Source organism: Symphalangus syndactylus, chromosome 3, assembly GCF_028878055.3.
Source record: "Symphalangus syndactylus isolate Jambi chromosome 3, NHGRI_mSymSyn1-v2.1_pri, whole genome shotgun sequence".
NCBI lineage: Eukaryota > Metazoa > Chordata > Mammalia > Primates > Hylobatidae > Symphalangus > Symphalangus syndactylus.
Genome location: NC_072425.2, coordinates 142,801,279 through 142,813,890, shown reverse-complemented (window position 1 = coordinate 142,813,890; position 12,612 = coordinate 142,801,279). Strand labels below are relative to the sequence as shown.

General features: G+C 42.3%; 1 long non-coding RNA gene across 1 annotated transcript in view; it reads left to right on the top strand.

Annotated features, from left to right (window-relative positions):
• LOC129479844 (uncharacterized) overlaps nucleotides 1-12,612 on the top strand; it is a 40,257-nt gene that overhangs the window by 9,404 nt on the left and 18,241 nt on the right. The window contains exon 2 of the long non-coding RNA XR_008656807.2: nucleotides 6,081-6,265. This is a non-coding gene — a long non-coding RNA (uncharacterized lncRNA). The remainder of the gene's footprint in view (nucleotides 1-6,080; nucleotides 6,266-12,612) is intronic.

Here is a 12,612-nt window from a genome sequence, read left to right as displayed (position 1 = left end):
CTTTATCCCTCAGGAGAAGAACATTTAGTTGCTACCTTTAACTTAGTAATTTATTTCATTTAGTTCCTGTCCTGAAATTACTAACAATCAGTGAGATTCCTCATTTGGAAGGGACACATGTTGTAAATGTTGATGCAGAGTGAAAGATATTAATGTTGTAAATAAGGGTTTCTCAACCTCAGCACTATTGACATTTTTGTCTTGATACTTCTTTTTTATTTTTTATTTTTTTATTTTTATTTTATTTTATTTTTGAGATGGAGCCTCGCTCAATCGCCCAGGCTGGAGTGCAGTGGTGCGATCTCGGCTCACTGCAAGCCCCACCTCCCGGGTTCACGCCATTCTCCTGCCTCAGCCTCCCGAGTAGCTGGGACTACAGGCGCCCGCCACCACACCTGGCTAATTTTTTGTATTTTTAGTAGAGATGGTGTTTCACTGTGTTAGCCAGGATGGTCTCGATCTCCTGATCACAGACCTCGTGATCTGCCCGCCTCGTTCTCCCAAAGTGCTGGGATTACAGGTGTGAGCCACCACGCCCGGCCTTGTCTTGATACTTCTTTGTTATGGGGGCTGTTCTGTGCATTTTGGGATGTTTGGCAGCATTCCTGGCCTCTACCCACTAGATGCAGCAGCACTCTTTCAATTGTGACCATCAAAAATGTCTCCTGACATCACCAAAAGTCTACTGTGGGAGTTACAACATCCAGGATTGAGAATCAACTATTTTAAATAAAAGGAAGACTAGACACGCCAGATTGTGAATGAGGTTTTCTTGTATTTCTTTTCTTTTCTTTTTTTTTTTTTTAATTTTACTTTAAGCTCTGGGATACATGTGCAGAACGTGCAGGTTTGTTACATAGGTATACATGTGCCATGGTGGTTTGCTGCACCTATCAACCCATCATCTAGGTTTTAAGCCCCACATGCATTAGGTATTTGTCCTAATGCTCTCCCTCCCCTTGCCCCCCACCCCCTGACAGGCCCCAGTGTGTGATGTTTCCCTCCCTGTGTCCATGTGTTCTCATTGTTCAACTCCCACTTATGAGTGAGAACATGCAGTGTTTTGTTTTCTGTTCCTGTGTTAGTTTGCTGAGGATGATGGTTTCCAGCTTCATTCATGTCCCTGCAAAGGACATGAGGTTTTCTTTACATCATATTTCTTTGTATCTGGCTTACTTCTTAAATTTTTAGAAATAAGAGATCCTCTGTCACTTTACCCAATTATCTCCACAGGTAACATCTTGCAAAACTACAGTACAATACCATAGAAAGATATTAACACTGATAAGGTCAAGATAAAGAACAAGGTTCCCTCATGTTGCCATTTTATATCCACGCCCAATGTCTTTCCACCCTGACTTCCTATTTAAATGGAATCATACAGTATAGAACTTCTTGGGATTTTTTTCACTCAAAAAATTATTTAGAGATTCATCCAGGTTGTTGTTCTTTTCCATTGTTGAGCAGTATTCCATGGCATGGATGTATCACAGTTTGTTTAAACATTTACCCGCTGGGGGACATCTGGATTATTTCCAGTTGTTTTTGCAATTGTGAACAGTATTACTATAAACATTCACATACAGGTTTTTGTGTGAGTATGTTTTCATTTCTCTGGAATAAATGTCCAAGAGTACAATTGCCTGGCTATATGGTAGTTTCGTGTTTAGTTTTAAAAGAAACTGCCAGACTAATTTATTTTCATGTACATTTTACATTCCCATCAGTGGTGTATGAATGATCCAGTTTTTGTGCATCCTCACCAGCATTTGGTATTGTCAGTTTTTAATTTCAGCCATCCCCTAGGTATGTAGAAACATTTCATTGTGGTTTTAATTTCTATTAAATTCAGTGTAGCTAATAGTGTTGAAAATCTTCTCATGCATTTGTCATCTGAATATTCTCTTTAGTGAACTGTTTCATGTCTTTTGCCCATTTGCTAACTGTATTTTTTTTAATGTTGAATTTTGAGAGTTCTTTATATATTCTAGATACTAGTCTTTTGCCAAATAGGTGGTATGAAAATATTTTCTCTTGGTCTATCGTTTGTACTTTTATGCCCTTAATAGAGCCTTTCACCAAAGTTTTAAGTCCAATTAATTAATTTTTCCTTTTATGGATCATACATTTAGTGGCAAGTCTAAGAACTCTTCACTTAGCTCTAAATCCCCCAAATTTTCTTTTTTTCTAAAAGTTTTATATAGTTTTACATTTTATATATTTAATCCTGAGATCCATCCTGAGTTAATTTTTGTATAAGGTGGATATGGTTTGGGTATGGTTTGTTTGTCCCCACCAAAACTCACGTTGAAATTTGATCCCCTATGTGGGACCTAGTGGGAAGTGTTTGGGTTATGGGGGTGGATCCCTCATGAAATGGCTTTGCATTCTCACTCTGGCAACACAGGAATGGATTAGTTCCCATAAGAGTGGGTTGTTATAAAGCCCAGATGTTCTTCAGGTTTTTTCTCTTTGTACCTGTTCTCTTCTTTGAGCTTTTCTGCCGGGTTATGACACCTTCACCAGAAGCCAGGGTGGCCATGTCCTTGAACTTCCAAGCCTGCAGAACCATGAGCTACATAAACCTCTTTTCTTTCTAAATTATCCAATCTCAGGTATTTAGAGAATGGTTTACCCTTATAGAACGATTCTGGTTAACTTCTGGACTTAAAATCTCCTTGCTAATTAAGTACTGTTTTAACTGGGGGTAGAATGGGTGCCTTAAAATAACTTAGGGACCTAATGGCGGTTTTCCTGCTGATGGGACAGTATCAGAACTAAAATTTGGCTTTGGAGGAGATTTTACTTCTAATTGTTGAAGGCAGAGTTTTCTCATTCACAGAAGTGGCATAAAGCCTGGTCTGTAGTATGAGGGTGCGGAATGGACCAACGCTGTGCCTCATGGAGAGGCTTCCTATTCCACTAGGTGGCGATGTTGACCTAGAAATACCACGTGCTTCCCAGAGGAAGGGTAGAGAAATGCTTATTGAGAGAGGCTATTTGCTCCTACAAAATCACAGAAAACAGCCTTACCTTGTGCTATATGCCCAGTTACTATGGCATTCGCTAATCTTGCCTAAGAGGACTATTTCCCTGAACTGTAAAAATTCTCAAACACTGCATACACAGAGTGGATAGGAGACATGGCATTTGCGGATAGGAAATGAGGAAATTTTGCGACAGGACAGCTGGAGATCCTGTTGCCGACACCCAGTCTGGCAGTTGGAGGCTGGGGTCAGTCCAGAAGCCTTAAGATAACACCAGGGTGTAGCCCTGGCCAGAAATCTTAAGTTGCTTCAGGACCTTTTCTAGCCCCACGCGACGGCTAGGTCCTCCGTGAAAGGAAAATGGTTCGAGAAGCATGGCCAACGTGCCCAGTGACCCGTGAGTATTGAGAAGTTCTCCCAGTTCTCCCAAGCAAGCCCAACATCCGAGACTTCCAGGATGGCGGCCGCCCTATCAGCATTGAGGTGGCTGTAGGATGCCCATTGTTTGATTTGAATTTAAGATGGAGGCCGAGAGCCTCCAAATGAAAGGACAGAGTTGAAAGTTAAGTTCTGCGCCTGTACTCACCCCTCTGATGAATATACCTTCCGTTCTGATTCTGATCCTGGGCGAGTCCCCACAATGAAGTGGTGTTGTTTGTCTGGGGAAATAACTGAGGTTCATTGTCTCGCACTAAGGGAAACAAAGATGTGGGTACACACGGAATGGGTTTAAGAGCTGAAAGTTTAATAGGTGAAAGAAACAAGAGGAAAGCCCCCTGTGTAGAGGGAGGGGGTTTTCGAAGGGATCTCCTGGGTTGCGGTGGGAAGCGGCTGGTTTTTTTTTTTTTTTTTTTTTTTTTTGAGACGGAGTCTCGCTCTGTCGCCCAGGCTGGAGTGCAGTGGCGCAGTCTGGGCTCACTGCAAGCTCCACCTCCCGGGTTCACGCCATTCTCCTGCCTCAGCCTCTCCGAGTAGCTGGGACTACAGGCGCCCGCCACCACGCCCGGCTAATTTTTTGTGTTTTTAGTAGAGACGGGGTTTCACTGTGGTCTCGATCTCTTGACCTCGTGATCCGCCCGCCTCGGCCTCCCAAAGTGCTGAGATTACAAGCGTGAGCCACCGCACCCGGCTGAAGCAGCTGGTTTTATAGAGGGCTTGAGGAGGCAGTATCTGATTTACATAGGTCGCAGGGGTTTGGTTGGACCAAGTGTGCCATTTACATAGTCCACAAAGAGGCTGGCCATCCCACCCTAATCTTTCTTTTATTAGGCAGATGTGGTTTCCACCTGGCCGGTGCCATGACACCGGCACACATGGCGACAAGGAGAAGGGAGAAGAAAACCTCTTCGTTGTATATACCTGGCTTTTGGCACAGCTGCTGGGATTCACCTGTGCAAGCTTCCAGCTTGCTTATCTATGCTTGCAGCTTGATTTTTCAGGCTACCTTCTGTTGGAAAAGAAATGATTTGGGGGCTGCTTTCTGTTAAAACAAAAACCTTACCGAGGACTCCTGTACCCTCATTATCTGCCTAAATAATTTCTTAAGCCTATATTATTCCCTTTAAATAAATTTTTTTTGTGGGGTTTGTCCTATTGTTATTAGGTTATGAGAATTCATTATACATTCAAGAAATATATAATTCATTATATATTCAAGAAATATATAATTCATTATATATATTTTTATAAATTAAATATAAGTATAAATATATAATTTATTACATAGGAAATATATTCAGTCCTTTTTGGGAAATATTTTCTCTCTGTCTATAGTTTGTCCTTTCTTATGCTTAATAGTATGTTTTTTAGAGCAGAAGGTTTTACTTTAAAAAATTACTAATATTATTTTGACTGATATCTTTGGCTAGAACATTACTGGTGTATAGAAATGGTGCTGATATCTGTACATTAATTTTGTATCCTTAAACTTTAACTGAATTCATTTATCAAATCTAAGAGATTTTTGGTGGAGTCTTTAGGGTTTTCCAAATACAAGATTATATCATCAGTGAACAGGGATAATTTGACTTCCTCTTTTTCAATTTGGATGTCTTTTATATTTTTCTCTTGTCTGATTGCTTTGGTGAGGACTTCCAGTACCATGTTGAATAAGAGTGGTGAAAGTAAGCAACTTTGTCTTGTTCCAGTTCTTAGAGGGAATGCTTTCAACTTTTTCCCATTTGGTATGATGTTGGCTATGAGTTTATTATATGTGACTCTTATTATTTTGATGTACGTTCCTTTGATGCCTAGTTTGGTGAGGGTTGTTATGATAAAGGGATGCTTAATTTTATCAAATGCTTTTTCAGCATCTATTAGATGATCATATGATTTTTGTTCTTAATTCTGTTTATGTGATGTATCTTATTTGTTGATTTGCATATGTTGAACCATTCATGCATTTCTGGTATAAAAGTCACTTGATCGTGGTGTATTATCTTTTCAGTGTGTTGTTGAATTTGGTTTGCTGATGTTAAATACAGTGAATTCTAAATTTCTCTTCAAACAATCAGTATGTCAGTATGTTCAGTTCTTTGTTCTCCATTTTAAAGTTTAACTTCCTCATTCTCCTCATCTCCTTGCCCCTAGTTTCAGTAAACAACCTTTTATACTAGTTCTAATCAGTAGTTCACATCTGTTCCCCTGCTCACCTGCTCTGCCCTGAGTCACCCCTGGTCACCTGCTCTGTCCTGAGTCACCCCCGGTCACCTGCTCTGACCTGAGTCACCTTTAGTCACCTGTTCTGCAACCATCCTTCCCGCCAAAACTGCTCACCCCACCACTCTGGTTCATACCCCTGCTCTCTTTAAAATAGCCAGTCAGAATTAGCTTAGACTGTGTGATTCAACCCTAGCCAATAGGGGAATGGCACAGCAGTAGGGGCTACCTGCATCAGGGATAAGACCCACTTCTCCTTCTTTGCTCAGGTGTGCTCTTGCCATTGCTCCATCTGTGAAATGCACCCTTCTATAGAAGTAAATTGCCTTGCTGAGAAAATTTATGCTCGAGTGCTATTTCTTTTGCATCACCAAAATACAAATACAAATTTGAGGGCTCATCCAGGATTTCCATTCTCTTCTGGGGAGGGTCTAGATCTCTCCTGTGAGGAGGCATGCCCGCTGCCTTGTTGCAGAGGCCTCAGGGGTAAAGAATCAAGACCCACCCAGCGTGACAAATAAACCCGGACTCTCAGCAACGCAGAAAGAAACCAGCTGGCGACTTGGGGGAAAGGATCCTCACATACCGCTGTGACCAGGTAACTCTGTGCACATACCAAGGTAAGAAATGTCACAGGGACAACAAAATACTTCCTTGGTGGTGGGGATATTCTGGGGGTTGAAAGTGTGTGTGAATGCAAGGAGCCTCCAGCAGGTGGGGCTAAAGGATAGGCGAGACATCTCTAATATGCGCGATTGAGTCTAATAGCCCCAGCAAGCCTCCAGAGAAGGATAGGCGAGACATCTCTAATATGAGAGATTGAGCCTAACCAGGACCCAATGTGGGAAATACCCCAAGCAAGACAGGGAGCAAGAAGGATAAAGATGGTAATAAGGATATCCCCTTGATAGCCCCCTAGGTCTCATGTTAAAATACTGGAAGGATAATGAAAGGACTAAACATAAGAAAAAACAACAAATGATAAAATATTGTTGTTTTATTTGGACTCAGGACCCCATCCTCAAACCCTCAATCTTCTGGCCAAAGTTTGGGTGGAATGGGAATGTAATGTGCTAGCTTCTAATTCAATAATGTTAATGATAAAAGTCCAGTTTCTCAAGAAGAACAGGTCTTTGTTGGAGGCAGGGACCTGTTCTTCTTTTTTCCTTAAAAACAACTAGGGAAGAGCCCAATCTTGCACCTCAAAATGAAAAGTCAGAGGAGCCAGTTCCCATGCCTAAAGACTCCAGCACATGGGACCCCCTAGACCATCTACCCCTGCTCAGTGTCCCCAATCTTTCCCCTCAGGCAGCCGCTGCTGCCTCAGATTCCATTCCAAATCCTTCCTCTCTTCACGTTATCCCTCCTTCTTATAACCCTGACTCTTGGGAATTACCATCCCAAGAGCCTGTTGCCTCCCAACCTAAATACCCCTCTCTAAAAGGACTCCAGCGTGAAGTAGAACAATGTAAAAAAGATAATCGCAATTTCCCATTTCCCTCCGCACCTAAGGAGTCAGCCTTGACTCTCTTTCCCTTAAAAGAGGTACCAAAAGGAGGGGGAGCCATTGGCTTTGTAAATGCTCCCTTAACCAGTTCAGAAGTCCAGAATTTTAAAAAAGGAGCTTAAGCCACCACTAGATGACCCTTACAGAGTGTCAGATCAAATTGATCAATTCTTAGGACCTCAGTTATACACTTGGGTCAAGTTAATATCCATCTTGGGCATCCTCTTTTCAGGGGAAGAAAGGAGTATGATTCATAGGGCTGCTATGGTAGTTTGGGAACATGAGCATCCTCCTGGTCAAAACATTCCTGCCGGGGAACAGAAATTCCATGCCCAAGACCCCTGGTGGGACAATAACAATGCAGATCACCGGGAAAACATGCAGGACCTAAGAGAGATGATAATAAAAGGAATTCGGGAATCAGTACCCTGAACCCAAAATCTTTCTAAAGCATTTGATGTACAACAGGAAAAAGATAAAGGGCCTATGAGATTCCTAGACAGACTGAAGGAGCAAATGAGACAATATGCAGGCTTCAATTTGGATGATTCCCTTGGGCAAGGAATGTTAAAACTCCAATTTGTCATTAAAAGTTGGTCAGACATTTCAAAAAAATTACAAAAGATAGAAAATTGGGTAGACCGGCCCCTAAGTGAACTTCTCAGGGAAGTTCAAAAGATATATCTGAGGAGAGACAAAGAAAAGCAGAAACAAAAGACAAATCTTATGTTATCCACCTTCCAACAGATGGCTCCAAACCCATGTACTTCTAAACAGAACTTCCAGGGAGCCAGAAACTATAAAGGGTCCAAACCCTCCTTTAAAGGACCCCAGCCTCCATCTGGAGGACTAAGACCAAGGGGTTTATCAGGCCTCCTAAATGGTGTGGGGGAGCAAGGTCAAAGAATCCCAGAACTGAGAGGGAGGAAGCGTAAGATAGGTGCTACCAATGCAGAAGAACAGGTCACTTCAAGGGAGAATGTCCCGAACTAAGAAAGGAGAAAGAAGCCCTTCCATTCATGACTTTCTAGGAAGAATAGGGGGGTGAGGGGCTCTGTTTCTTTTATCTTGAGTCCCACCAGGAGCCCTTGATAAATTTGGAGGTGGGACCTAAACATGAGCTTGTCGATTCAGGAGCTGCTCACTCCTCTGTTTTTCCATCTCCTCGATGGACAGTCTTGCCCCAAGACAGACTCCCCTAATCTTTTTGACCAAATTTTAGAACAAGTATTAGAAAAATTGGTCATCCCGAAGCAAATATGCTTGCTCCAGTACATGGATGATATTCTTATATCTGGTGAAGATATAAAGAAGGTAACTGACTTCTCTACACATATTCTTAACCATCTGCAGTTCAAGGGGCTATGAGTCTCAAAAGGAAAGCTTCAGTATGTAGAGCCTGACGTTAAATATTTAGGCCACTTAATAAGTGCAGGCAAGTGAAGAATAGGGCCTGAATGAGTTGAGTGAATCGTGTCCCTACCCTTGCCTCAAACTAAACAAAAACTCAGGAAATTTTTAGGGTTAGTTGGATACTGTTGCTTATGCATTGACACATATGCACTATACAGTAAACTGTTATATCAAAAACTTGCCCAGGAGAAGCCTGACCATCTCCTGTGGACTCTTGAGGAAGTTGATCAGGTCGAAGAGCTGAAAAAAGACTCATAACCACCCCTGTTTTTAGCCTTAACCTTCACTAGAGAAGCCATTTCACGTTTTTGTCAATGTGAGCAATGGAGTAGCATTAGGAGTGCTTACTCAAGAACACAGAGGCTGTCGGCAGCCTGTGGCCTTTCTGCCAAAAGTCTTAGATCTAGTTACTTGTGGATGGCCTCAATGCATCCAATCCATTGCTGCTACAGCAGTATTAGTTGAAGAAAGTAGAAAGTTAACCTTTGGAGGAAAATTGACAGTACGCCTCACCAAGTTAGAACTGACTTAAACCAGAAGGCAGGGAGATGGCTTACTGACTCAAGAATCTTAATGTATGAGGCCATTCTGTTAGAAAAAGATGATTTAACATTAACCACTGATAATTCACTTAACCCAGCAGGTTTCCTAACAGGGGATCCAAATCTAAAGATAGAGCACATATGTTTAGATTTAATTGATTACCATACAAAAGTCTGACCAGACCTAGGAGAAACTCCCTTCGGGACAGGATGACACTTGTTTATAGATGGTTCCTCCCAGGTGATTGAGGGAAAAAGACACAATGGGCATTCAGTAATTGATGGACAAACTCTTGTAGAAATAGAATCAGGAAAATTGCCTAGTAAGTGGTCTGCTCAAACATGTGAGCTGTTTGCACTCAGCCAAGCCTTAAAGTACTTACAGAACCAGGAAGAAACCATCTATACCAATTCTAAGTACGCCTTTGGAGTGGCTCATACATTTGGAAAAATTTGGACTGAATGAGGTCTCATTAATAGTGAAGGTCAAGACCTTGTTCACAAGGAGTTAATTACCCAAGTATTGAATAACCTTCAGTTGCTGGAAGACATAGCTATTGTCCATGTTCCCAGACACCAGAAAGGCCTTTCTTTTGGAAGTCAAAGAAATAACCTAGCAGATCACATGCCAAACAGGCTGCTGTCTCCTCTAAAATGCCTACTTTCCACTTAACTCCCTACCTTCCTTCTCCTACCGTAATCACCATTTTCTCTTCCACTGAAAAAGAAAAACTAATAAAAATAGGCACTAAAGAGAATCAGACAGAAAATGGATATTGCTAGACCAGAGAGAAATGATGAGGGAAATCTTATCCCAATTACATCAAGGGACCCACTGGGGACCCCAGGCCATGTGTGATGCAGTTCTCAGAGGTTATGGGTGTATAGGAATTTGTACCCTGGCCAAACAAGTTACAGATAGTTGCTTGGTATGTAAGAAAACTAATAAAAACAAACTTTGGCAATTGAGATAGGATATAAAGATGCGAATGCCTGGTTGGAATGGATCAAGCATTCTGTCCACACTTTTTTTAAATTTAATTATTATTATACTTTAAGTTTTAGGGTACATGTGCACAATGTGCAGGTTTGTTACATATGTATACAGGTGCCATGTTGGTGTGCTGCACCCATTAACTCGTCATTTAGCATTAGGTATATCTCCAAATGCTATCCCTCCCCCCTCCCCCCACCCCACAACAGTCCCTGGAGGGTGGTGTTCCCCTTCCTGTGTCCATGTGTTCTCATTGTTCAATTCCCACCTACAAGTGAGAACATGCGGTGTTTGGTTTTTTGTCCTTGCAATAGTTTACTGAGAATGATGGTTTCCAGTTTCATCCATGTCCCTACAAAGGACACAAGCTCATCATTTTTTATGGCTGCATAGTATTCCATGGTGTATATGTGCCACATTTTCTTAATCCAGTCTATCGTTGTTGGATATTTGGGTTGGTTCCAAGTCTTTGCTATTGTGAATAGTGCTGCAATGAATATACATGTGCATGTGTCTTTATAGCAGCATGATTTATAATCCTTTGGGTATATACCCAGTAATGGGATGGCTGGGTCAAATGGTATTTCTAGTTCTAGATCCCTGAGGAATCGCCACACTGTCTGTCCACACTTTAAACAAAAGGAATTGTTATGCTTGTGACCACGGTAGGCCAGAGGCCCGGATTATCCCCTTTCCACTAGGATGGTCCTCCAGTCGACCAGGCATGGGCTGTATGGTAGCTCTTTTCCAGGATTCCACAGCCCGGGATAACAAGTCGTGCCAAGCTCTCTCTCTGCTATATCCCAAAGTTCGACGTCCTGCGGGTCAGCCCCCGAGGGCCATCCAGCCTCCATCTCCCAAAACTAACTTCACTTCATGTCTCTCACGACAAGGAGGAAACTTAGCATTCCTTGGAGACTTCAGCCTCCCAAGTAGCTGGGATTACAGGCACCTGTCACCATGCCTGGCTAATTTTTGTATTTTTAGTAGAGATGGGGTTTCACCATATTGGCCAGGCTGTTCTTGAACTCCTGACCTTGTGATCTGTCCGCCTTGGCCTCCCAAAGTGCTGGGATTACAGGTGTGAGCCACTGCGTCCAGTCTGCCTGTTCTTAGATCTCAAGCTGCGTGCTGGGAGAACCACTACTCTCTTCAATGCTGTCAGACGGGGACATTTAAGTCTGCAGAGGTTATTGCTGTCTTTTGTTTGTCTGTGCCCTGTCCCCAGAGGTGGAGTCTACAGACACAGGCAGGCCTCCTTGAGCTGCAGTGGGCTCCACCCAGTTTGAGCTTCCCGGCCACTTTGCATACCTATTCAAGGCTCAGCAATGGCAGGCACCCCTCCCCCAACCTCGCTGCCGCCTAGCAGTTCAATCTCACTGCTGTGCTAGCAGTGAGCGAGGCTCCATGGGCATAGGACCCTCTGAGCCAGGCACGGGATATAATCTTCTGGTGTGCTGTTTGCTAAGACCATTGGAAAAGTACAGTATTAGGGTGGGAGTGACCTGATTTTCCAGGTACGGTCTGTCACGGCTTCCCTTGGCTAGGAAAGGGAGTTCCCCAACCCTTTGCACTTCCCAGGTGAGGCGATGCCTCGCCCTGCTTTGGCTTATGCTCCGTGGGCTGCACCCACTGTCCTGCACCCACTGTCGGACAAGCCCCAGTAAGATGAACCCGGTACCTCAGTTGGAAATGCAGAAATCACTCGTCTTTTGCGTCACTCATGGGGTGTGCTGTAGACTGGAGCTGTTCCTATTCAGCCATCTTGGAACCTTCTCCTAATCATGGTGAATAATTCTTTTAATGTTTTCTTGAATTCAGTCTGCTAATATTTGGTTGAGAATTTTTGCATATGCATTCATCGGGGATATTTTCTGTAATTTTCCTTTCTCCTAATGTCCTTGTCTGGATTTTGTATCAGGGTAATGCTGGCCTCATAAAGTGAATCTGGAAGTATTCTCTCCACTTTGATTTTTTGGACGAGTGTGAGAAGATGTTAGTTCTGATGTTAGTTCTTTATATATTTGGTAAAATTCAGTGGTAAACTGTCTGGTTTTGAAATTTTCTTTTATAAAATGTTTTTATTATTACTAATTTGATCTTCTTGCCCTTCTTACTTTATTTGTTCACATTTTCTATTTTTTCTTGATTCAATCTTGGTAGGTTATATTTGTCTAGGAATTTGTTCATTTCTTCTAGATTATCCCATTTGTTGGCATATGTTTGTTCATAGCAGTTTCTTATGATTCTTAGTATTTCTGTAGCATTGGTTACAGTGTCTCTTTCATTTATTATCTTATTTATTTGAATTTTTCTTTTTTTCCTGGTTAGTGATTTTCTTAATCTGCTGAAATTATGTATCTTTTTATAAAACCATCTCTTAGGCCGGGTGCAGTGGCTCACGCCTGTAATCCCAGCACTTTGGGAGGCCAAGGCAGGCAGATCACGAGGTCAGGAGATCAAGACCATCCTGGCTAACACGGTGAAACCCCATCTCTACTAAAAATACAA